Below are 23109 nucleotides of genomic sequence, written 5' to 3'. Positions count from 1 at the left end.
ATATATATACTACAAAATTTTGATATTTCCTAAGACCTATGATGAAAAATGCCACTATAGATTATTTTTTTTAAATGATGATTTACAAGGCTTTAATTTGTGGTCCAAAACCACAATTCCTTATCTTTCTATGGAGTCATGTGTTCTGAAAAAGAACTAAAGTGAACGTTTAAAATGATTTGAGATAGAGAGCAAGATGGTATTACAGTCATTCCCCGCCCCCGCCCCCTCGGGCTCCCCCGCCCGCCTTATCCTCAGGGGATACATTCCCAGACCTCCAGCGGATGCGTGAAACCGCGAATAGGACCGAACCTCATGTAGTCTATGTTTTTTCCTATATGTGCGTATCTGTGATAAAGTTTAATTTCTAAGTGAGACACAGAAAGAAATTAACAACAATAATAAAATAGAGCAATTATAACAATATATTGTAATAAAAGTTATGTGAACGTTGTCTTTCTCTCTCTCAAAATATCTTACTGTCCTGTACTCACCCTTCCTTTCGCCGCTGAGGTGAGAAACGCCAACCTGACGACAGGAAGAGAAGTGAGTGACGCAGGCGTGTGACGTAACATTAGGCGACTATTGACCTTCTGACGCTACGTCACCAGGAGGAGCTTCTGCTTTCAGAATGCGGTTGACCCTATAACGGAAATGGCAAAAAGCAAAACACAGACAATTGCGGCCGGGCGGGGGCACGATGGTACTTATTGCTGCTGTAAAACATATTTCTGTGCAAATTTTAAGTTACAAGTTCTGTGTGCTGATGAGGTAGAAAAGAGCCGACAGCAAATTTAAAGAAAGAGAGATAAACATTAAGTTTGTGCAATCTGCCATTATTCTACACAATGCCAGCTCAGTGTATTCATAAAATTCAAGTATAGACCAAGTATAGAGTCAGAGGAGACCGGTGGTATGTTTTGAGGTTCACTGTAAGACATTGCTCAGAAATATCCTACATTTCAACCGGCTGGCTCCTTCAATTATTTGGGATACTCTTTTGGAAAGAAATTGAAGATGAATCATTAAAATGCACGTGTGTTATTTGTATAAGGCAGTACCCCATTACTCATAATCTTAACATAACTAAAGGAAATTAGATGTAAGATTGCAAATCAGCCCTATATACAACTAAATAGGGAAAATTGTTACCACCAAGTGGTTTTTTCGTTTTACCTAAAATAGACAGTAGCTCTTCTATCACATTTATAGAATTGAAAATTAAGATCCTAAGTAGTGGTGGCGATCCCAAATTTCACTGAATTACGTCAACGTTGTTGGGAATCAAAGCCCATGATCAGAGTCCAAAGTGTGATCACGATGTTTGTCTAGTTTCACATGAGAATACAGCAATGTCAAATAATGGTGTTCAGGATGCACATATGGCAATATTAAGTTATGCAGTGCTGAAATATAATGACAGTGGAGCAATCAGCAAATAAGTAGTCACCAAACAGTTGTAGTTCTATAACTATCAAATAGTTATCAAAGAACTATAGGATTCTAGTTTCAAATTATAAAGCACTGACTTGTACTTTTTGATTTTCTCTTGCACTCTTGTCTACCACAGCCATGTTTCCCATAGCTGCCTAAGGGCTAAAGCTGATAAAGCTGCCTAAATAGTGAAGTTGATTACTTCTTTGCACTTCCTGAGGGAAAAAAAATACATATTGATCTCCGTAATGTGTCATACTCATTCCTTCCCCTAACTACCCTGTGTGAGCCACAGGATGCTGTCATGCAGGTGGAAACTCCATAAGCTCCACCCCATGACTGAATTTCCTGACTGTGAATCACCTTCTCCCCATAATGGCCCTGGTCTTCCGAGCTTACATTCTTATGGTGGGAAAGAGATAATAAACAAACACGTAAGATGAGATGATGAGAAGTGCTCTGAAGAAAAAAGCTTTTAAAGGGTAAAAGAAATGTGAAGGAGAGCATTTTATATGGGGTGCTTAGGACAGGTCTCTCTGATAAGGTGGCATTTGAGCACAGACCTGAAGAGCTAAAGGAGAGAACTGGAGAGGAAGGATTGCAGGCAGTAGCAAAGCTTCTGGGATCATCGTGGGCTTGGTGTGTCCAAGAAGCCGCGAGATGGTCAGCAAGCCTGGAGTAGGGGAGCATGGAGTGAGAGTGGTAGCTGTGAAACCAGGGATATTGTGAGGGCCCAGGACACGGGGAACCCTGCAGGCCATGGTACAGATGGGAGGTGGGAGGCCATGGAAGGGCTTTAAACAGGAAAATGAGTGATCAGCCCTCCAATTTTGGAGACTTCATTCTGAGTACTTGGGGAATAGTAGAATGTGAGTGATTTAAGTGGAACCTTTCAGACTTAGACACAAGTATCAGGTGGTAGTGGAGAAGATGAAGAGAAGGATTTCATTCTAGATATATTTTGAAGGCAGAGATGGTAAGATTTTCTTGTAAATATAAGAAAAATAGGAGCCATATCATGTCACTGTTTTTGGTCTGGGCAACAGAAATGGTGATGCTGTTTGCAGAGACGTGAAATGCTACAGGAGGAGAGGGTAGGTGGGGCAGGATGGGAGGTCAGGTTGATGTACCTGGTGGATATCCAAGTGGACACTGTGGGTGGGCAGTTCACATCCCAAGTCTGGCGCCTGGAGCACAGATCAGGATTTGAGAGATAAATTTAGGAATCTTCAAATAGCTCTGATTTAGGTTACATAGCCCCTCTTTCAAACACATTCATATTTTACTCTGTGACTGCCTCAAGTATAGTCATCTAAACCCCACATAAGTTTGGGAATTTTGCTTGGGAGGAATATAGATCCAATTGTGCTGAAACAAAAAAACAATGCAAAAAGATGAAGGAAAGGGTGGCAGGACATAGGAGACAGGCTTCCCCTGCTCTGCAATTTTTGTGGGTTCTTTGACCCTTTGAACTCACTTGAATGATGCTGTTCAGTAAGAGTCCACATGAACTGAAACATTAATGAGACCTACACATGCCTACAAATCTCTCAAGTTGAACTTAAACTAAATATCTGCACTAAAAAGTTGTCTAGCTCGGTTGCACAATTCTATCTTCACTGTAGAAGGCATTAAATCAGTTTTTAAAATAATTCCAAATATCTAATTTGCAGGATCCTTATTATGTTTTGGACATATTTATTTGCAACTTGCTAATAGAGCTATGACTCAGTTTTGTGTCTCTCAAGGCCTATCACTGTTCACCTGAAGAGCTTGGCCTCGCTATGCCCCATCAGACAGCAAGGTCTCCCCACATCGCCAGTGGCAGCCCATCCCCTGAACTCCCAGCAGACGGGTCAGTTCTCAGTGCTGCCACTAGCATCCCCAGTTCCCTAACTGGTAAGACAGGCGGCTAGGTAAAGCAGCTGTATATCTCACGCAGAATACAGAGAGAAAAACAAAAAACAACTCCGTGTTGGAAACTAACAACCATAATACAAATATAGGCATCATGCCATTGTGTGGGAAAGAACGTAAGTGGTAAATACAGGGGAAAGCACATTTGATCCATCTTGAAATTTCAGGGTAAATACAGATCTAGAATAAAAGGTAAGGCCTCAGACATATTCAGTGGGGAAGAGAAAAATTCCCTCATGCCTATTTAACAAAAAATGACATAAGTAACACCTTAATACCTTTTGGCCAGCAACATCTCAGGAGGAGGAATATAAAGGCCTCCACAAGACTGAGGGATTGTTCTATATCTTCTCGTTTAGGGTTTAGGATCTCTGGGCTAGGGAAGCTTTTGTGAAAGCAAAGCTAAAAGAATAATCGTGACTTTCATTCCTGGGAACAAGAATCATAGCATTCGAGAGTTAATAAAAAGTTAAGAGGTCTAGTCCCGCTCATTTTACAGATGAGGACACGGAGGCCGAAAACTTTAAGTGGCTTTGTCTCTCCCCTCAAGTTACTTAAAATGTAGCGAGAAAGGCGATGCGTGTAACAAGCTGACTAACCCACAGTCCCATCTGAAGGGCTGCCAGAGTTTACGGTTCAAAGTGCGAGGAATGGCACGTGTGGTAAGGTTACAGAAATGCAGGCAGAGATGCGGGTGATCTGCCGGCAGGGGGCGATGAAGAGCTGGAGGTAACCCTGGAAAAGCAACTTTCCATAAGGTAACCCAAGCTGTCCATGCTTTACCTGAGGAACAGCAGGTTCACCCTTCCGCCACACACAGCCTATCTTCTTTTAAACGCAGGTGTGTGGGCACGCTGTAATTTCCTTACATGCTTGTTTTCATTTTATTTAAAAGGTAACAAAAATGCATCGCAAACACCTAGACATTGGAGGGAAAAGTCACTAATAATTATCCATACCTAACACCCAAGATTAGTCTTTCTTTGAAACCTCCCGTTTACTTTTAGCAAAATGTAGGCTCCTTCATTGTCAATTGAAGTGTCCTTTTATTTCAAAAGAAGAAAAAAAGCTGAAGAGCTCTTTGGTACACAAGAACTGAATTGAAATTTTCGACACACGATAGAAGAGGAATTCAAGTTTATACGTAATCAGCTCTGGTTTTTAAAGTGTTGAGGTATATTGGAAAATCTGTCTGGGGGAAAAGAAAAGGGACAGAGATATATACATTCGCACTCACATAGAAATAGATACAGATAGAGCTAAAGAGGGGAAATCCAGAAATTATGTTCTAATTCAGATTTTAAAAGATCATATATAAAAGCAATGGTAAAGATAATATTAAACGGTCTTGAAAGTATTTGTATCTTTGAAAGATGCTCACTTTTAAAAGATTACTGGCTTGGGGCCTCTTCTCCTGACTTTAGGATCTGAAGGTTGTCAAAATCACATGTTTACCCCTCTTTTCCTATTTTATTAACATGACCAGGAAAGCAGTGGGCAAAGAGAGAGCAGGACGCAGGCATCAGGGAGGGTGGAAAGAATGGGTAAGATAATTCCAGGAAGAACTCAAAATAGCTAATTAGTCTTTTGCCAAATGCATATGAAGTAATTTACTTTTTATAAGGTTCATTCAGCTGAAGAAAATGATTTCATTTTTGAATGTTCCTGTGACTATAACGAAAATATGACTCATCCAACTGGCTCATTCTTCCTCTTGAGACTAAACCTTCGGAATCAGGATGAACACGAAATTCATGGAGCCACAAAGGGTGGCCCTGAGGATGGCTTTGGTGCTCGCAAAATCAGCAAATGCTGTCTGTGCTTCCCATCTTTATATTTCGCGTGTATCTGTGACCACAGGGTTTCTTGACCGAATGCATTTATTATGGGTTAGTACGTAGTAACATAGAAACTTCAGGAATGACGTTGGGCAATGATTGTTGTTTGCCCCAGCTTCCACACTTCTTTGAGGCTGCTGCTTTACTGACTGGTGAACATTTTTGCTCTTCACCTAAGAGCATCTCTTCCTCTGGAAAGTGAGAATCCAAGTCACCTCTGCTTTAAACTCATGATCTGATTATTGGAGAGTCACCTGGGGCCCAAACTGTGCCTTTGGTACCAAGGCATAGAAACTGCTGGGGCTCCCTAAAGGGGAATGAAGATGGGCCTGGAACACCCTGCAGTTGTGATCTGGAATGACATGCTCAGACATGCCTCCAAGAACTGCCACCATTCTCTTGGCAGTAAATCTGCGTATCAGAAACAGCAGTCTTAGGGGCCTCTGGCTGGCTCAGTCAGTAGAGTGTGCGATTCAATCGTGGAGTCGTGATTTCGAGCCCCATGTTGGGTGTAGAGATTACTTTAAAAAACAATAATAATAATAAAATTTAAAAAAAACATGGTCCTCTCCTTGAGACAGATTTGCAAAGAATCTTATACCTACGATAAAAAATATACATAGATTCCTGTCTCACATTTTGGAATATTACTCAGCCATCAGAAAGGATGAATACCCACCATGTGCACTGACATGGATGGAACTGGAGGGGATTATGCTAAGTGAAGTAAGTCAAGCAGAGAAAGACAATTATCATATCGCTTCACTCATATGTGGAACGTAAGGAATAGTATGGAGGACCATAGGGGAAGGGAGGGAAACTGGAGGGAGAAAAATGAGACAGGGAAACAAACCATGAAAGACTCTGGACTCCAGGAAACAAACTGAGGGTTACCGAAGGGGGGGGGGATGGGAGGATGGGGTGACCAGGTGATGGGTACTAAGCAGGACATGGGTGATGATGAGCACTGGGTGTCATACACTAGTAATGAGTCGTTGAACACTACATCAAAATATAATGATGTATTATATGTTGGCTAATTCAACATAATAAATATATATATATACAAGGAAGTTTATATGCTGTATATTTTGGGGTAGTTATAATATGCATGAGCATTTTCAGTATTGCTCATTGCAGGTTAAATGACACATTGATCAGTTCAAATCACGACAAACCTAGACTTAAATGTTGATCAATCCCTAAGATAGACATTTATAAACTGTTGTAATCCTTTCGGTTCTTAGATCTGAGAAGGACATGATACTGCCGTGTTTAGGAACATAAATTCTGAAGCCAAAGTGCCTGGATTCCCAAGCTTGACTCTGCCACCTAAGAGCTATGTGACCTTGTGCAAGTTTCTTAACTTCTCCGAGTTTTCATTTTTTTTAATCCGTAAAATAGCAATAGTTTTTTCCTCATTTGGTTTGTTGTGAGCCTCAAGCGAATTCATATATAGGTAAATACTCTTAGAATAAGTTCCTGGCACACGGAAAGCACTTAAAAAGCTATTATTACCACTCAAGTTCTCTGACAAGCAGTAAATTAACAAGCAAAGCAACAAGAAACATATATATAAATATTCATGGCAGCACTATTCAAAATAGCAAACACCTAGAAGCAACCCAAACGCACATGAGCAAGAAAGTAGATAGATGAACGGGTATATTCAAATGGTAGAATATTATACAGGAGGCAAAATGAGCACACTCTAGAAACAAGCAACAATATGGATGAATCTTAGCAATATAATTATATCCAGCATGAGGACATTGTTATAAAGATAAAAGCAGCTAAAATAAATATACTTGCAGAAGATACATATATTCAATGAAACTACATAAAGAGGAAAGCAAGAGAATGAGCCACCGGGACTTCAGAATGAAGCTACTTCAGGCGCGAGGAAGTGAAACATGAAATAATCACCCAGACCATCTGGTTAGTTGCAGGCTCCTATCTTTTGCTTCAGATGGTAGGTGTGTAGGTGTTTGGGGGTAAGGGAGGAGGAGAGGGAAGGAGAGACACATGGACCTATGATAAGACTTTGTTATGAACCAAGGATCACAATCCAGTTGTGTATCCTTGAGACACCCTCCAAAGTAACAACAGTCATTGCCCATTGTTACAATCAATTCCACTAATGTTATATTACAAATAATTAAAAGATAACAGAGCTGTGGGATTCCTTGTTGGCTTTGTGTTGATCCCATCTTGGTTGGGGTAAGGAGTATTAAGGTAGATACAAACAGCACATGTACGGAAGATTTTCCTAAAATAAATATTGTTATTAGTCTTCTTCTCTTAGAAAAGTAAAATGACAGGTCATGTTAGTGTTTAGGGTTCAGACAGCACAAGATGCTTTTGTTTAAACTGTAGGGTAGAAATTAATGATGTATTACTGGTTACATCAGTGAGGCAAGCATAGCATGTTCATTACTACTACTGATACTCAGGGATCCCAAATAAGTTCTTCAATACACTTCACGTTTCAAACAAAACCTGTGACACACAGACTCTGTGTGTGTGTGTGCGTGAGTGTGTGTGTGTGTGTTGCTTTTTCTCCCACTTTTATCTGCCAGGCTGCCCCCCTTGCATACCACCGGAAGATCATCCATGTCGTGTCCGCTGCCGTCATGGGGGCATGAGACAACAAGATTAGTCCCTGTACCACCATGAGCTGGTCATGTGCTCCCATCTCCTTTCCCCCCATCTGTGGGGGTTAAACTATGCTTACCCTGTATTTTCCCTATGTAAAACCCAAAAACTAAAAACACTTCTCATCTCACACCCAAATCTCTTGGCCAGATGAACGGTGGGGCTGAGATGGATGTATATTGTTCTTTCTAGAGCTGAGTGTCTCTTGTTCTACTTCCCAAAACACAGAGAGTTATGGGAGAAAGAAATGACAAGTATAAACACCAAGTTCTGCTTGTACAGTGACTGGCTCTCCCATTTGTTGATTACTGGATTAATGAATTGAACAATGAATAGTTGGTGCCATTCTCTGGGTGCAGGAATGCTGGAAAATGGGTTGAGGTTTGGGGAGGCAGGAATATCATGAACCCAGCATGAAATGGGAAATAAATATAAAGTAGATGAAAATTACACCTTCAGTGTACGATTTAGAAATTGGGATAATTGAATGAGGGTCCAGGCTGTCATTTACCTCTGATGATATTAAATGCTAGGTTCTTAAAATGCTAGAATAAATACTTAAGCTACATAAACCTTTTCTGAAACATGTATTACATGTAAATTGACATGGTATGTACAAATCATTCTTATGTGTTCATTAAAATAGGACCCCGTTTGGACATTATTTTCCAGACCAAAGTTAATCTATATTTTTAAATGAAAATGAATTACTTCTTTACAGCCATTCCATAATTCACTCTTCTCCCCAATTCAGATCGTCTTTCTCAATCACTTCAAATGAATGATACATTTACCACATAGTGGCCTTACAGATAGCCAACCATATTAAATCATAGTTTATATCAGGTCAATATTCTAATTCTAAAGCTTCTGAAAAGGGGAGCAGGCTGATCGAAATTTCTGTGGGTCATAAGACTTTGGCAATTTGTTTGTGAGCCTGATACCGAATTTCTGCAACAGTAAAGCAAAGCACGGAGCAGCAATCATCCACGTGAAAAATACCTCGAAATGTCACAGTCCTTTCCATGCTAAGGCAATTTAGCAAGTGGTGACGTGACTGATTCAGCCAGAAAGAAAATGTAATGAAAATATCGGTTTGGAATACAGTGTGCCTAAGATCTGTCAGCCTTTTGTCTCCTCAAAGGTCAATAGACTTTACTCTTTGAAATATGAGACATGCGAAAGAATGTAACATTTGGAATGAGCACATGCGTTCATGACTTATCTGCTTTGAAGGCCTTCTCTACTGCAAACTCTAATAGAAAACAAAACAAAACAAAACAAAAAATCAATGATCCTTGCCACCCCCAAAGTCCCTACCACAACCACACCACCTGTGCTGAAATAAGGCTTTAAAACGGTGATGATAATTTATTGATTGATGTTTACTTTCATGCAAATTGTTCCGTATGGATTTACAAAATGGATGTGATTTTAGATAAGATGAACTCCTAAAATGGATTGTCTCAGTTGAAGGGCTTTTGAGTTAACATGGGAAGACATGTTATATAGAGAGAATCCTAGAGATCCCATTTCTGGAGTTACATAACCTAGGCAGTTAAGAGGAAGACAGATTTGAATAATGGCTCAGACTTGTGTTAACATATGTCCATCTCATTCTGATACTCTTAGAAATATGGATCTTTAAAAGTCTCATTCTTCTGAATTTTAATATATAAATGAGTCATTAAAATACTGACTTCCACTTAGATTCTGCTTGATACCATATACAATCATGTTAATAAGCATATCGGTTTGCCCATGAAAGCTTAATAAATATTTGTCAACCAAATATACCCTTCTTAGATTTAAGAAAATTTCAGACCATAAAAGGGCCTTATGTGCTTTTGAATTTTAAAACACATCTTTCATTTTATAAATGAAAAGGCTCAGGCTCAAAGAAGTGCAATGCTTTGCACAAGCACGCTTTCACACATAAGACTTAATATTGACACCCACTTTAGTACAATGAAGAATTTATTGGAATATTAAGAGGAAGTACCTGAAAGTTCCCTAAAATCTGGGTTGTGGAATCCTGGCTCTGCCACTTACCAGCTGTTGATGAACTTATATGTGTATTTCTGAAGTTGACATTCCCACAAGGAAGAAAGTTCCTAACTTTGAGCACATCCATTATCTTTTGCTCCCTCCCAATAGGAGCTATGCTTTATTTTTTTTAATTGAGCTATTACTGACATATCACACTGTATAAGTTTAAGGCGTACAATATGTGGATTTGATACATTTATATATTGCAATATGATGACCTACATTTTCTTATCCGTAACTCTGACATTGGAAGGGCAGACAGCCAACATCCCAACAGTAATGAGTTCACATTAGAAACTTTCTATAGAAACTTGCTATAGAAAAGTGATCACCTTCCTCAAATATATTTGCTAGAACTGGTATAATGTCATGTGGTCACAACTCGGTTTCCAGATTTCCATTACCAAATGCTTCAACAGACCTGAGCAAATGCTTTTGCTCCCCCATGAAAAAAGAAGAAATGATACTGAAGTCAACGAGTATCAGTTTTGTCATGGGGATGTCCACGTGGACATCTGCACCTGTGAACCTGAAGGAGAACAGTGGAATCCAGGTGAACAAAGAGCCCAGCCTGGGGCTTGAAATTCCAGACTCCATGCCACTGCTTATCCTGGGGGAAGAACCGGCTTGCCTGGAAGAGCTTATGTCCTCACGCATTTGGGAAGTCGGGATGAAATCTCCCCTGCTTTTCAAAGCAGTGGAAGTCCAGGATAGATGGGGGGGAAAGATAAACAGGGAAAAAAGACTAACAAAGAGGAGGTCAAATACGATTTAACTACATATGTTCAAATATGCCCAACAATCGTCTGAAGAACGTTCCAACCATTTCTAGTTTTAGCCACCATGTCAAGTAAGTAAGGATGTTGTGAAATGACAAAAATCTTAGTTCAAATAAGTTTCAGTGTTCTCCAATGTATAATTTGAGTATAAATTTCTTTGTTGTTTTCTTTGCCTATTTTAGGTAGGTGGAGTGAAAGTTTTAGCTTTAAATAGTGGCAGGGTATGAGGGACTATATTAGGTATCAAAAATGAAGAATGTGAGGAACATGTGAGTAGGGTAAGAGTTAGAAGTGAGGTCATTCGGGTAGGCATTTTGCTGAACAGAGAGGCCATTGATATCAATCCCCGTTCATAAAATTCAGAAATCTTACAGTTTTAGCTCTAGGATGGACTCACATTCTTTCTGATAAGAGTTGTAAAGCAGATTGTTAAAAACCCAGCAATTTAGATATCCTGTTTCTTAAATTCAGGTACATCTTAATGGAATATTGAAACTTCCAGTTGGGGGATACCTGGGTGGCTCAGTCAGTGAAGCATCTGCCTTTGGCTCAGGTCATGATCCCAGGGTTCTGGGATGGAGCCCTGCGTCTTCTCTTCAGGTTCCCGGCTCAGCAGGGAGCCTGCTTCGCCCTCTCCCTCTGCCGCCCCCCTGCTGGTGCTCTCTAGCTCTCTCTCTCATGTGTGCTCTCTCTCTCTCTCAAGTAAATAAATAAGATCCTAAAGAAAAAAAAAAAAGAAACTTCTAGTTGGAACTGTTATGCACCTGTTTTCCTATCAGTGCAAAGCATAAATGTGGATTAGTTGACAACATTAACCCTGAAAGGCACTGAGATGATTTCCCTGAAATGAAAGAAAAAACAATGACAACAATAACAACATCAAACAATGTATATGTCACTAATTTTTCTTACTGCTGCTAGTACTCACCTGGCTGCTACGGTGTTTCTACCAAATCCCTCAGTGGCCTCGCCTAGCCTCCCTTCAGCAGTCAGTGACAGCCTCGAAAGTCTGCTTAGCTGCTCACCTCCATGACAGGCTAGTTCTTGGACAAACACAAAAAGAGGGCATTTTGAAATCGAGGCAATGAGGTCCTAACACGGCCATGAAAGTGGAATCACAATCTCTCCTAATTTACACAGTAACCACTGTTCATATATATTGACTTAATTATATTTTTAAAACAACCAGGTCACTCTTAGTTCAGAGTCTGATAAAGCCCCTGGACTTATTTCAGATAAAATGATTTGGTTTAGCCAAATTGCAGGACTTCTTATTTATCTCTGTTAAAGTTTATTTCAACCCATCAAGGTAATCTTTTTACTTCTTATATATTCCTCTCTCACATGTATGCCTTCTGTAGAATTGATAAGCATGTCACTATTTTTTCCCACATCCAGGGAAATACACTCCTGAAAATGACACTCTCCACTGTTCAACAAAAATACCAGAAGTTTTGAATTTTAATAAATTCAAAATATTCTCAAAGACAATATTTTCCCCAATTGGCCCATTATTTTCTTCCATGAATTTTTAAAGAGCAAATTGAAGCAAATTTCTACCACCCCCCCCAATCTTTTTTTCAAATTTCACAGAGCAAGTAGAGTTTCACTATTTGATATCTGACACACATACATACACAGGTTTGTAATACTACTGGCAGTATGCTGTCAATAATAATGTCAAAGTACACTTTAACATCGCTAAGTTATAGAAGCATTATTTCAGGTGTTCAGGAAGCACATGTGTTCAGTCAGAAGAAAAATTTGACTTTCTTTCAAACAATAAGCAGGATTATTTAGCTGTAGTCTTTTCATAAAATAACATTGCCACAGAAATACGTTAGAATAAACGTAATTACTAAAATTCTGAGGTTTTCTAAAAACTTAACCATCTATAGCTATTGGTCTGGAATTTAGCTAAATACAGCTTTCCATTTGGACTACCACAGTAGCTGGGCAAAAGGAGTCCTTGTCATGAACAGCCACTATTTTCATATTAGTAGTAGAAGATTGAGTATAGAGGCGCCTGGGTGGCTCGCTCATTTAAGCATCAGACTCTTGATTTCAGCTCAGGTCATGATCTCAGGGTTGTCAGATCCAGTGGGGTGTTGGGCTCTGCAATGGGCCCGGAGCCTGCTTCACATTCTCTCCCGCTCCCTCTGCCCGCCTCCCCACCCCCACCCCCTGCTTGCATGCCGGCACTGTCTCACCACCTCTCTAAAAAAAAGGAGGAGGAGGAGGACGAGGGGGAGAAGAAGTAGTAATAGTAGTAGTATATGGTCCTCCGTCAATAGCCCTTATTCATTCATCAACGGGTTTAGCCTTCCCCCACACCTTCTCCTGATATTTCATTCTTTCGTTTAAACCCTGCCACATACGATTCAGAACTGAAGCACTGTGCTTTCGTAATGTCTTCTAATTAACTGTAATGCGTTGAGGGGAATGATCTTGATTTCAAATATTTTAAGACGTCTTCAAGGGAGATGACTGTTCTTTGCTTACAGTCAGGAGAGCGAAGCCCCTTTGGGGTATTTTTGAGTGTATTTGATCTTGGAGCAGTCATTTTTCCCAATCCAAAATGCCTGATCTCAAAAATGACTAGACTGATCTAAGATCCTTTTCTGAGGGATTTAAAAAATAAAACACACATAAAATGATGCTTATCTTCTCCTGCCACAGCATTTAATGTTTACATCCACTTAAATTCTAAGTATGTGGCGCACCTGGGTGGCTCAGTCGGTTAAGAGTCTGCCTCTCGGTATCAGCTCAGGTCACTATCTCAGGGTCCCTGCTCAGCGGGGAGTCTGCCTCTCCCTCTCCCTTTGCCCCTTCCCCCTGCTTATGCTCTCTCTCAAATAAATAAATAAAATCTTTAAAAAAATAAAATGAAAGGTTTGAAAATTGAAAGTAAGGGGACACTTATTTAGCAAAGCTCAAAAATTTTTTTAACAGTTCTTCTATTCCTTTATTTCTTTTACATGGCACTTAAGTGTTTATTAGCTTTTTTTCATGTCAACTTAATTGGAGGTATAACTGACACATAAAATTATAAGATACTTAAAGTGTACACCATGGTAATTTAATACATTTATACATGGTGAAAGGATTCCCGCCATCTAGTTAAGGTATCTACGACCTCACATACGTACACACACATGCGCGCACGTGCGCACACACCCCTTTTTTTTTTTGGGGTGAGAACATTTAAGTTCTACTCTGTTAACAAATTTCAAGTATACAATACAGTATACAATACAGACAATTATGAATTACAGTGACCATGTTTTACATAATATCCTCAGATTGTATCCATCTTATAACTGAATGTTTGTACCCTTTTACCAACCTCACCTTATATTCCCCATCTTCCAGCCCCTGGAAACTCTTTTTATACTCTCTGTTTCTTTGAATTTGACTCTTTTTTCCTTTTATAGACTTCACATTCGAGTTACACCATGCAATATTACTCATTCCCTGTCTGGCTTATTTCACTTAGCATAATGCCCTCAAGGTCCATCCATTTGTCTCAAATAGCAGGATTTTCTTTTTTCTCATGGCTAGGTAATATTCCATAATATCCCATATCTTGTGTATCCCCATAATGTGTATCCCACATCTTCTTTATCCATTCATCATTTGATGGACACTTAGGCTGTTTCCATATCTTGGCAATTGTGAATAATGCTGCGATAAACATGGGAGTGCAGATACCTCTCCAATATCCTATTTTAATTTCCTTTGGATGTATACCTGAAGAGGGATTGCTGGATCTTATGATAGGCCTATTTTTAATTTTTTGAGGAACCTCCATACTGTTTTCCATAGGGGTTGCTCCAATTCATTCCCACCAACAGTGTCTGAGGGTACCTTTTTCTTCACATTCTCACTGGATGTGAGACAAGATGAAATGTCTTGGTTTAGATTTGCATTTTCCTGATGATTAATGATAATGACAACCTTTTCATGTAACTGTTGGCCATTTGTCTGTCTGAGGGCACATACTGCAATGACCACTGGGTATTACATGCAAATAATGAATCATGGAAGAGCACAATAAAAATTAATGAAGTACTGCATGGTGACTAACATGACATAATAAAAAAAAGACAAACATACAAAAATCAATTATATTTGTATGTACTTAAGTGAACACATGGAAACCAAAATTAAAAATATATTACCATTTACAATTAAAAAAAAAAACTATTCAGTTCCTCTGCCCAATTTTTTTTAATTTTAAATTTTTATTGATTACCCCCCCTTCATTTTTCCCTTCCTTCTCCTACCGATCTCCCTGCTATTTCTTACATTCCATAAATGAGTAAAACCATATGATAATTGTCTTTCTCTGCTTGGCTTATTTCACTTAGCATAACCTTTTCCAGTCCCGCCCATGTTGCTGCAAATGTTGTGTAATTGGTCTTTCTGGTAGCTGAGTAATATTCCATTGTATGTATGGACCACATCTTCTTAATCCAGTCATCTGTTGAAGGGCATCTCGGCTCCTTCCACAGTTTAGCTATTGTGGACAATGGTGCTATGAACATTGGGGTGCGTATGGCCCTTCTCTTCACTATGTCTGTATCTTTGGGTAGATACCCAGTAGTACAATTCCTCTGCCCAATTTTTAATCAAAGTTTCTTTGTTGTATTTTTGGTTTGGGGGGCTTTGTTTATTTTGCAATTGAGTTGTGTGAGTTCTTTACATATTTCAGATATTAATCTCTTATCAGATATATGATTTGCAAACATAATTTGCAAATATTTTCCCTCATTCTGTAGGCTGCCTTTTCCTTTAATTGGTTTCCTTTGCTGTGCAGAAGTTATTAGTTTGATGTACTTTCACTTGTTTATTTTTGCTTTTGTTGCCTTGTCTTTATTGTCAAATCCAAAAAATCATCATCAAGACCAATATCAAGAAGCTTATCCCCTATTTTCTTCTAAGATTTTTATGTTTTCAGGTCTTATGTTCAAGTCTTTAATCAATTTTGAATTGATTTTTGTGAATGGTGTGAGATAAGGGTCCAGTTTCATTCTTTTTGCACACAGCTGTCCCGTTTTCCCAAACCATTTCTTTTTTTTTTTTTAAAGATTTTATTTATTTATTCGACAGAGATAGAGACAGCCAGCGAGAGAGGGAACACAAGCAGGGGGAGTGGGAGAGGAAGAAGCAGGCTCATAGCGGAGGAGCCTGATGTGGGGCTCGATCCCACAACGCCGGGATCACGCCCTGAGCCGAAGGCAGACGCTTAACCGCTGTGCCACCCAGGCGCCCCTCAAACCATTTCTTGAAGAGATTATCCTTTCTCCATTTATTTTCTTGGATCCCGTATCAAATTAATTGACCACATATGAATGGATTTATTTCCAGCTTCTCTATTCTGTTTCATTGATCTATGTGTCTGTTTTTATGCCAATACCATATTGTTTTGATTATTATAGCTTTGTAATATAGTTTGAAATCAGGACATGTGATGCCGCCAGCTTTGTTCTTTCTCAAGATTGTTTTGGCTGTTTGGGGTCTTTTGAGATTCCATACAAATTTTGGGATTTTTGTTCCATTCCTGTGAAAAATATGATTGGAATTTCAATAAGGATTGCATCAAATCTGTAGATTGTCTTAGGTAGTATGAACATTTTAACAATATTAATTCTTCCAATCCATGAGCATGGTATATCTTTCACTTTTGGGGGTCTTCTTCCATTTCTTTAATCAATGTCTGATAGTTTTCAGTGTACAGATTTTTCACCTCCTTGGTTAAATTTATTCCTAGGTATTTTTTCTTTCTTTTCTTTTTTTAAGATTTATTTATTTATTTTAGAGAGGGAGCATGAAAGGAAGGGGCAGGGAAATGGAGAGAGAGGTTTGATCTCATGACCTTGAGATCACAACCAGAGCTGAAACCAAGAGTTAGACACTTGGTTAGACTGTGCCACCCAGGCGCCCCCAAGATTTTATTTATTTATTTATTTTAGAGAGAGAGAAAGAAGATGTGTGTGCATGTGTGCATGTGTGCATGAATGGGGGCAGGGGCCAGAGGGAGAGAGAGAATCTCAAGACTCCACGCTAAGTGTGGAGCCCATCTTGGGTCTCAATCTCACAACCCTGAGATCGTGACCTAAGCTGAAATCAAGAGTTGGATGGTCAACTGACAGCTACCCAGGCACCCCTCTAGGTATTTTTGATGCAATTATAAATGGGATTGTTTTCTTAATTTCTCTTTCTGATATTTCATTATTAGAGTATGGAAATAACACTGATTTCTGCATATTGATTTTGAAACCTGAATTTTTACTGAATTTGTTTATTAATTCTAATATTTGGTGAAATTAGTGGAATTTTTAGGGCTTTCTATATATAATATCATGTTATACACAAATAGAGACAGCTTTACTTCTTCCAAAGTAGAAAAGAAGTAAATGATTAAAGATCATTTTAAAGAGCAAAGATTTGTTGCTCAAAATAGAAATTTATGGTACTCTGTACATGGTCGAAAGAAGGGAAGATACTTTCATTTAGGAAACTAAACACAAATGGCTGTCATCAGGATGTTATCATTGCAATTTGTCACACAATTCTTTGTGTGACATTTTATGGACATCTCTTTACTCCGACTGTCACCCTTGGGCTCTAAGCTGTCAAAGGTAATGGAAACGGATTTATAAGAAGCTAATTGTCACAACCTGTAAGGGTTACTTTCCCTTAGGTTCACTGGCAATAACTTAGCTAGGCTAGGAGACAAGTGTTTGATTCAACAATTTCTTAGGTCTGTCTCCTCTTGTTGACTGCAATGTGGGAAAAGAAAATCTCAGCTAAAAGAAGGCTCTGTTGAAGGAAGAAAGAAAAGTTGCCTAGAAAGCAGAATTCCTTTTCAATTCCGTTGCTAAATTGGGGATGGGATAATTAGGAGATGAAAAAATCTGCACAAATCAATCTCATAAACTGTAGATGCTAACTTCAATTTAAAGCAATAAAATAATGTCCTAGGTATTTTCAGGGAAGTCTAGATTATTTTCTTAAGACTCAATGAAAGACGAAAGGTATGCCTCAAACTACTTGAAATATTGGTGAATGAGAATGATGCCAATCTGACTGGGGGTGGTTTGCTCCAAGGGGGAGGAGAATAAGTTTGATCATGCTGCTGTTGCTACTGTTGAAGGAGATGATAATGACATTGGTATAAATCATTTAGATGACTGGAAATAGGTAGAAATTGATTTTGAATCCAGGTCTGCCTGACTCCATGACCTATCCTTCCTACCTTCAGTTCACCTGTGACATGTGTTCCTATATTCTATTAATTCCTCACATGTCTCTTTGATAATGTGCCTGACTCATCAGATCCCCATTAAGAATCTGCTTTTTTTCCCATTAGGAACCCATTTGGCTTTTGATTTACATAACAGAAGCCAGTGGAATTTTTCTAGTACTTCTGAACAAATGACTTTGTTTTAGAAAAAAAAATGATGCATCTGTAAGTATTTAGATGTATCCTACAATCATTCTCAATATAAAAGTTAAAGATATCATAAAAGTAGGATACTAGAGTAATATTAACTCACATGACCATTTTATGTGGAAAGAAGTTAGCATTCTTTTATAATTAAATAAGAGAGTGAGTCACGGACTCTGAGGCTTTGGAATAGCTTTAGAAAGAAAATTATTTACCAGGTGATTGACTTCTTCTAACCAGTATGGTCTTTTTTTTTTTTTTAAGATTTTATTTATTTATTTGAAAGGGAGAGAGAAAGAGAGAATGAGCACAAGAGCAGGGGGCGGGAGAAGCAGACTCCCCACTGAGCAGGGAACCTGATGCAAGACTTGATCTCAGGACCCTGGGATCATGACCTGAGCCGAAGGCAGATGCTCAACCGACTGAGCCACCCAGGCACCCTAACCAGAATGGTCTTTAGGAACAATCTGTTAAGTATTTTGACCAGCTTGATTTGTAAAGTCTCCAAAGGAAAATTGCTAATTTCCCTGTAAGCATGCTGTTTTCTTCATGCTGTGGATAATTTGGCCCCTGAATAATAAGGACCCATCTTCAGGCACCGTTAGCTCAAGAATGTTGGCAGGAATGTTGAGTTCTTCTGTGAAGGCTGAGCGTGGACAACCAACCGTGCCCTCACCATTCACTGTGAGGACACGGACTACCCACTCGGAGGCATCTGAGGCCTCTCTGAGTCAGTGTCATATACCAGTTGTCAATGATTCAGAGAAACCATCCAGAAAAGTGGTTGAGGTGGATTCTTATGTTTCTAAATTCAGAGACCATAAAGGACAGACTCATCTACTTGGGGTATTTCCTGTGAAAATTTTAAAACAGCATATTGACAGAAAAGATAAATGTAATCAACCTAAACTAAGTCATTTGATTATAACTGAAAAGTAAAATAATTTGGTACTTGAGAATACTTCTAATCTTACCACTGTCAGGGAGAGAGAGACAGAGACAGAGAGATATGCATTGACTACTCAGTAGTTTATCCAGAAAGAATGGTACACATGATCAATTCCAAAGTAAATTCAGGTTAAAATCTGATGCATAACCTCGACATGCATTATTTTTATACTTGTGTCTAAACCACGTCTCTACAAAATCTAACATCCTTCAATGTTTTCCTGCCCCTTAGACTGTGTCTCCTTTCTTCTCAATAATATATGAACTGTGAATAGATCGATTTCAAAATAACCCTAGCAATTATTGGATTAAAATTATTCTCTGAAAAATCTTTTGAGCAACTTCTCACATTAGCTGAGCTAAGACTTCATCCTATAATTTTATAGATGGTCTTGGTGCTTGAATTTGAGTCTACAAAAATAAAATGATTTACGCAGAATTCTTGGCCAAACTTGAGGAAAGGATTTCGCCTCTGCTTCTCTTCAGAATGGGATGCCTGATAAACAAAAGAATTCAAGCAGAATTGCAAGATTATGAGCACACAATCATGTTGGTGCCTAAGCATGAAACATCATCTTAGGACCCTCATTCAAAAGTTAAATTACCCAATCTATTGTCATATGCCTGCCGGGAACATAGACTATTCTGATCCATAAGAAAAAAATGGATGTCAGTTAATCAAAAGAAATTCAAGCAGGATTAAAAGGCCACAGACACAAAGTCACGTTGTGACCCCTGCAGGAACAACAAACACAATCTATTCCCATATGGGTGCTGGAAACGAAAGCTGCTCTGACCTACACAAAAACAAATAGATCACTATATACAAATTAGTATATATAACGTTACTTTTTATATAAGACTTGGCAAGAACTGAACTTAAGTAAATACAGCTCTACCGCACCTGTTGAAAATCATCTTGACACTAACGCACACAGAGTTCTTTGCTCTGTGGATTATTTGCTGAGATTCAAGGTAGTCTGCGTCTCATCATTGGTTTTCATTATCTTGGCCCTTGTTCAATCCAATTTAGGAGAATACTTGAAATACTGTCTCTTCTAGCAGCATGCAAACACTCTGGGAATTTGATGCTTTCCTGAATAATCTACACTTGCTCTGTAAGTACAATCAAAGACACTTCTCCAGAACAGAACCAAAGAGATTAGATTCGCTTTAGTTTGAATTGTCTAAAGAGAGTTCTCAGTTTGTCGATTTGTTAATGGCTTTAGTACAAATAATGGAAACAGAATCGTGCATTTTTATTAGTCATCCAAGAAGCCTTTCGGTTTCAGGTTCTTCTGGAAAGCTCAATCACCACGGCTCCCCTTTTAACAACTTGGAAAATGTCTTGCCTGATTAGGAAGTTAGTCATTTCACATTTTGACATCTAAAACAATGAGAAGCTTAAAAACCTCACAAATTGCATTTATAAGTAACAGGATACATCACTTTAAAGATGAAAAGCTCAAGGGTCTGTGGCGCCTTTCGTTGTTCCTGTTAATTTCATTTTCCTTTTTGAGTGGCAGATGTTTTGTAAATATCTGCATTTGAGTTCAAACCAGTGTTGACAATCGGTTCCCTAGCTCAGTATAGAAACATTATGATTTCGTATTGGCAGGTTCTGTATTCCGAGAGTTGACCTTCCTTCTGTTTGATGTTTTCTTTAACAATCAGTGTCGTTCCAAGACAAACACGATCTTTGTCATTCAGCTTTAAAACTTAGGACAGTTTTAAACAAAATGTGTTCTGAAATGGAGTGATAAGGTAGAATTTGGGAAATGTTCTTCCAGTCCTCATTTTCTGGAGACTGTTTATTCCTTCTTGTTTTAGCAGTTGCCTCAGACTTGGTCACAGACATCCCCTGAGGCTTTTCTTTCCCATTTATTATATCCATTTAAGGTTAACATATGAAGAGTTTTGCTACCGAGAGATTAAAATAAATATGTTTGATGGAGCTTTCTCAAGGCTCCTGCACTGACCACGGCCTTCTTCCCTGACTTTGCTGGCATCTCTTCAATACAGGCCATGTTAAAGCTACCAAGTAGTATTTCTCCACAAGCTGCTACATTTTTCTGTGTATTGGGGGGTTGGGGGGGAACACGCGCCTCTTATTTGTATGCACTGAAAAATCAGAGATAAAATTCATCCTAATAAAATTCCTTCATTCAATTTTGAAAGTCAGTTGGCCTTTGGGATACGTGGTGACTCAGTCGATTAATCATCTGCCTTTGGCTCAGGTCATGATCCCAGGGTCCTGAGCTCGAGTCCCTCATCGGGGCTCCTTGCTCAGCGAGGAGTCTGCTTCTCCCTCTGCCTGCCGCTCCCCCTGCTTGTGCTCTCTCTCTCTGACAAATTAATAAATAAAATCTTTAAAAAGAAAAAAGAAGAGAAAGAAAGGCAGTCAATTGGCCTGTGAAATTTTACTGTAAAACTCACCATAACGTTCAGTAACTCAGTGCTAGAGAGGCAGCTCCAGGCAAGAATGTGACACTCAACACAATCAGGTGACACCAAAACACTACAGAGCAAGGCGATTATCTGTATTGTTTTTAGCTTATAGCTCTAAAAAATAAATTGGAGTGACTATCATTACTGTGATTTTATCCATTCTCTATCTTTGCTGCTTTAGTATTGATTGAATACCAAGGTATTAGGAATTTGATCTAGTCATTAAAAAGAAATCCTTTGCCTCTTGGTTCATAACTATGTCTCCTATCATTTAAGTATGTTTTTTCCCCCATGCTATTATATCTCGTCATTTCTCGCCCACCCTGGGAGAGAAGATAGGTATCGTACTTAGCAGGTGTTCACATTTTATCATTATAATGTCACAGTGGTGGTGAACAAAACCAGGCTTTCTATAAGAGGTGAACTTTGATGGCCATATTGAAAGGAAATGATGGATAATGAATAGAAACGACCGCATGAAGACAGGAGAAATGATCAGAAAGGAGGAGAGGGCAAGAACCCTGGCAAAGACGAGAAAGTCAGGGAGCTCATTTGGTGCCCTTTCTAGAGACTGAGGAGAAAGATATTTATCCAATAAATATCCTTCTGGGCAGATCATGACAGATTTTTTCATTTTAACCTCATCCCCACTTAACCATAATGTATAAATATTTTAAATGATCAGATGTTAGAATGTTAATGTACACGGAAACGGAAGGTGTAGGGCTAGAGAAGTTCATGTTCACCTAACCACGGGTCCTATTCAGGAGCAAGAGCAGAACGGCTAGGGTTAAACATCACTTTCAGACCTCTCACTTTTAAAAGAATTCCTTCTTCCTATGACAGCATGTCCTTCCCCTTTGGTCTTAGTGTGTGGATAAGTAAGAAACTCTAAAAATGGGCTAAGACAATTTGCCAGGGAAAAAACTAAGTCATTCCACGTATCATAAAATAATACACAATATCTTAACTTTTTTTCTACAGCAAGCAACATTCCACCAACCGTTTCTAATGAATTAATCTCAATTGTTATATAGCAAACACTTCATTGGGAAAAAACACAGTATTTAATGCTGAAACAGAAATAGGTTTTGTAGTAACTATTTATTTCCTGTGTCTTAAGAAAAAAATAGGTGAATCTCAATTTCCTTGACTGCTCAAAATATATGTTCAATACATTGACCCAGTAATACACTGAATAATGTAAGGTCATGATCTCAAATAAAAGAAAATAAATAATGTAATAAATTGAAAAATATAAGGTAATGACTTCAAAGTACCAGAGTAGCTTCCAAAAGAGGACACTTAACAACCAATTGACCCCTTCAGGCTTAGAAAACAAAGGCTGTTAGTATAAATGTGAAAGAAATTTAATTTTTAACAAGATTCCTCTAGATTTTCATCTGTTAGTGGTCGCCATTAAACAAAAACCAAAGTTTATGTTTATGATCAAGAACCAATAGTGACTGAAATTTAACTAGAATACAATTATAAATTCTGCCCACATTATTAAAACCTGATTTAAAATAAGACTAGTGATAATGTGATGTTAACTCACAGGTACACCAAAAACAAAACAAAAACACTC

The 23109-nt window shown here is 38.7% G+C and overlaps 1 protein-coding gene and 1 long non-coding RNA gene across 3 annotated transcripts in view; one reads left to right on the top strand and one right to left on the bottom strand.

The window, feature by feature from the left end:
• Positions 1-696, bottom strand: part of LOC121105654 — a 242725-nt gene extending 242029 nt beyond the window's left edge. The window contains exon 1 of the long non-coding RNA XR_005838296.1: positions 495-696. This is a non-coding gene — a long non-coding RNA (uncharacterized LOC121105654). The remainder of the gene's footprint in view (positions 1-494) is intronic.
• Positions 1-23109, top strand: part of SORBS2 (sorbin and SH3 domain containing 2) — a 175917-nt gene that overhangs the window by 57601 nt on the left and 95207 nt on the right. The window lies entirely within an intron of this gene.

This window comes from Ursus maritimus, unplaced genomic scaffold (genome assembly GCF_017311325.1).
Source record: "Ursus maritimus isolate PB19 unplaced genomic scaffold, ASM1731132v1 scaffold_28, whole genome shotgun sequence".
NCBI lineage: Eukaryota > Metazoa > Chordata > Mammalia > Carnivora > Ursidae > Ursus > Ursus maritimus.
This window is presented reverse-complemented; position numbering and strand designations above follow the sequence as displayed.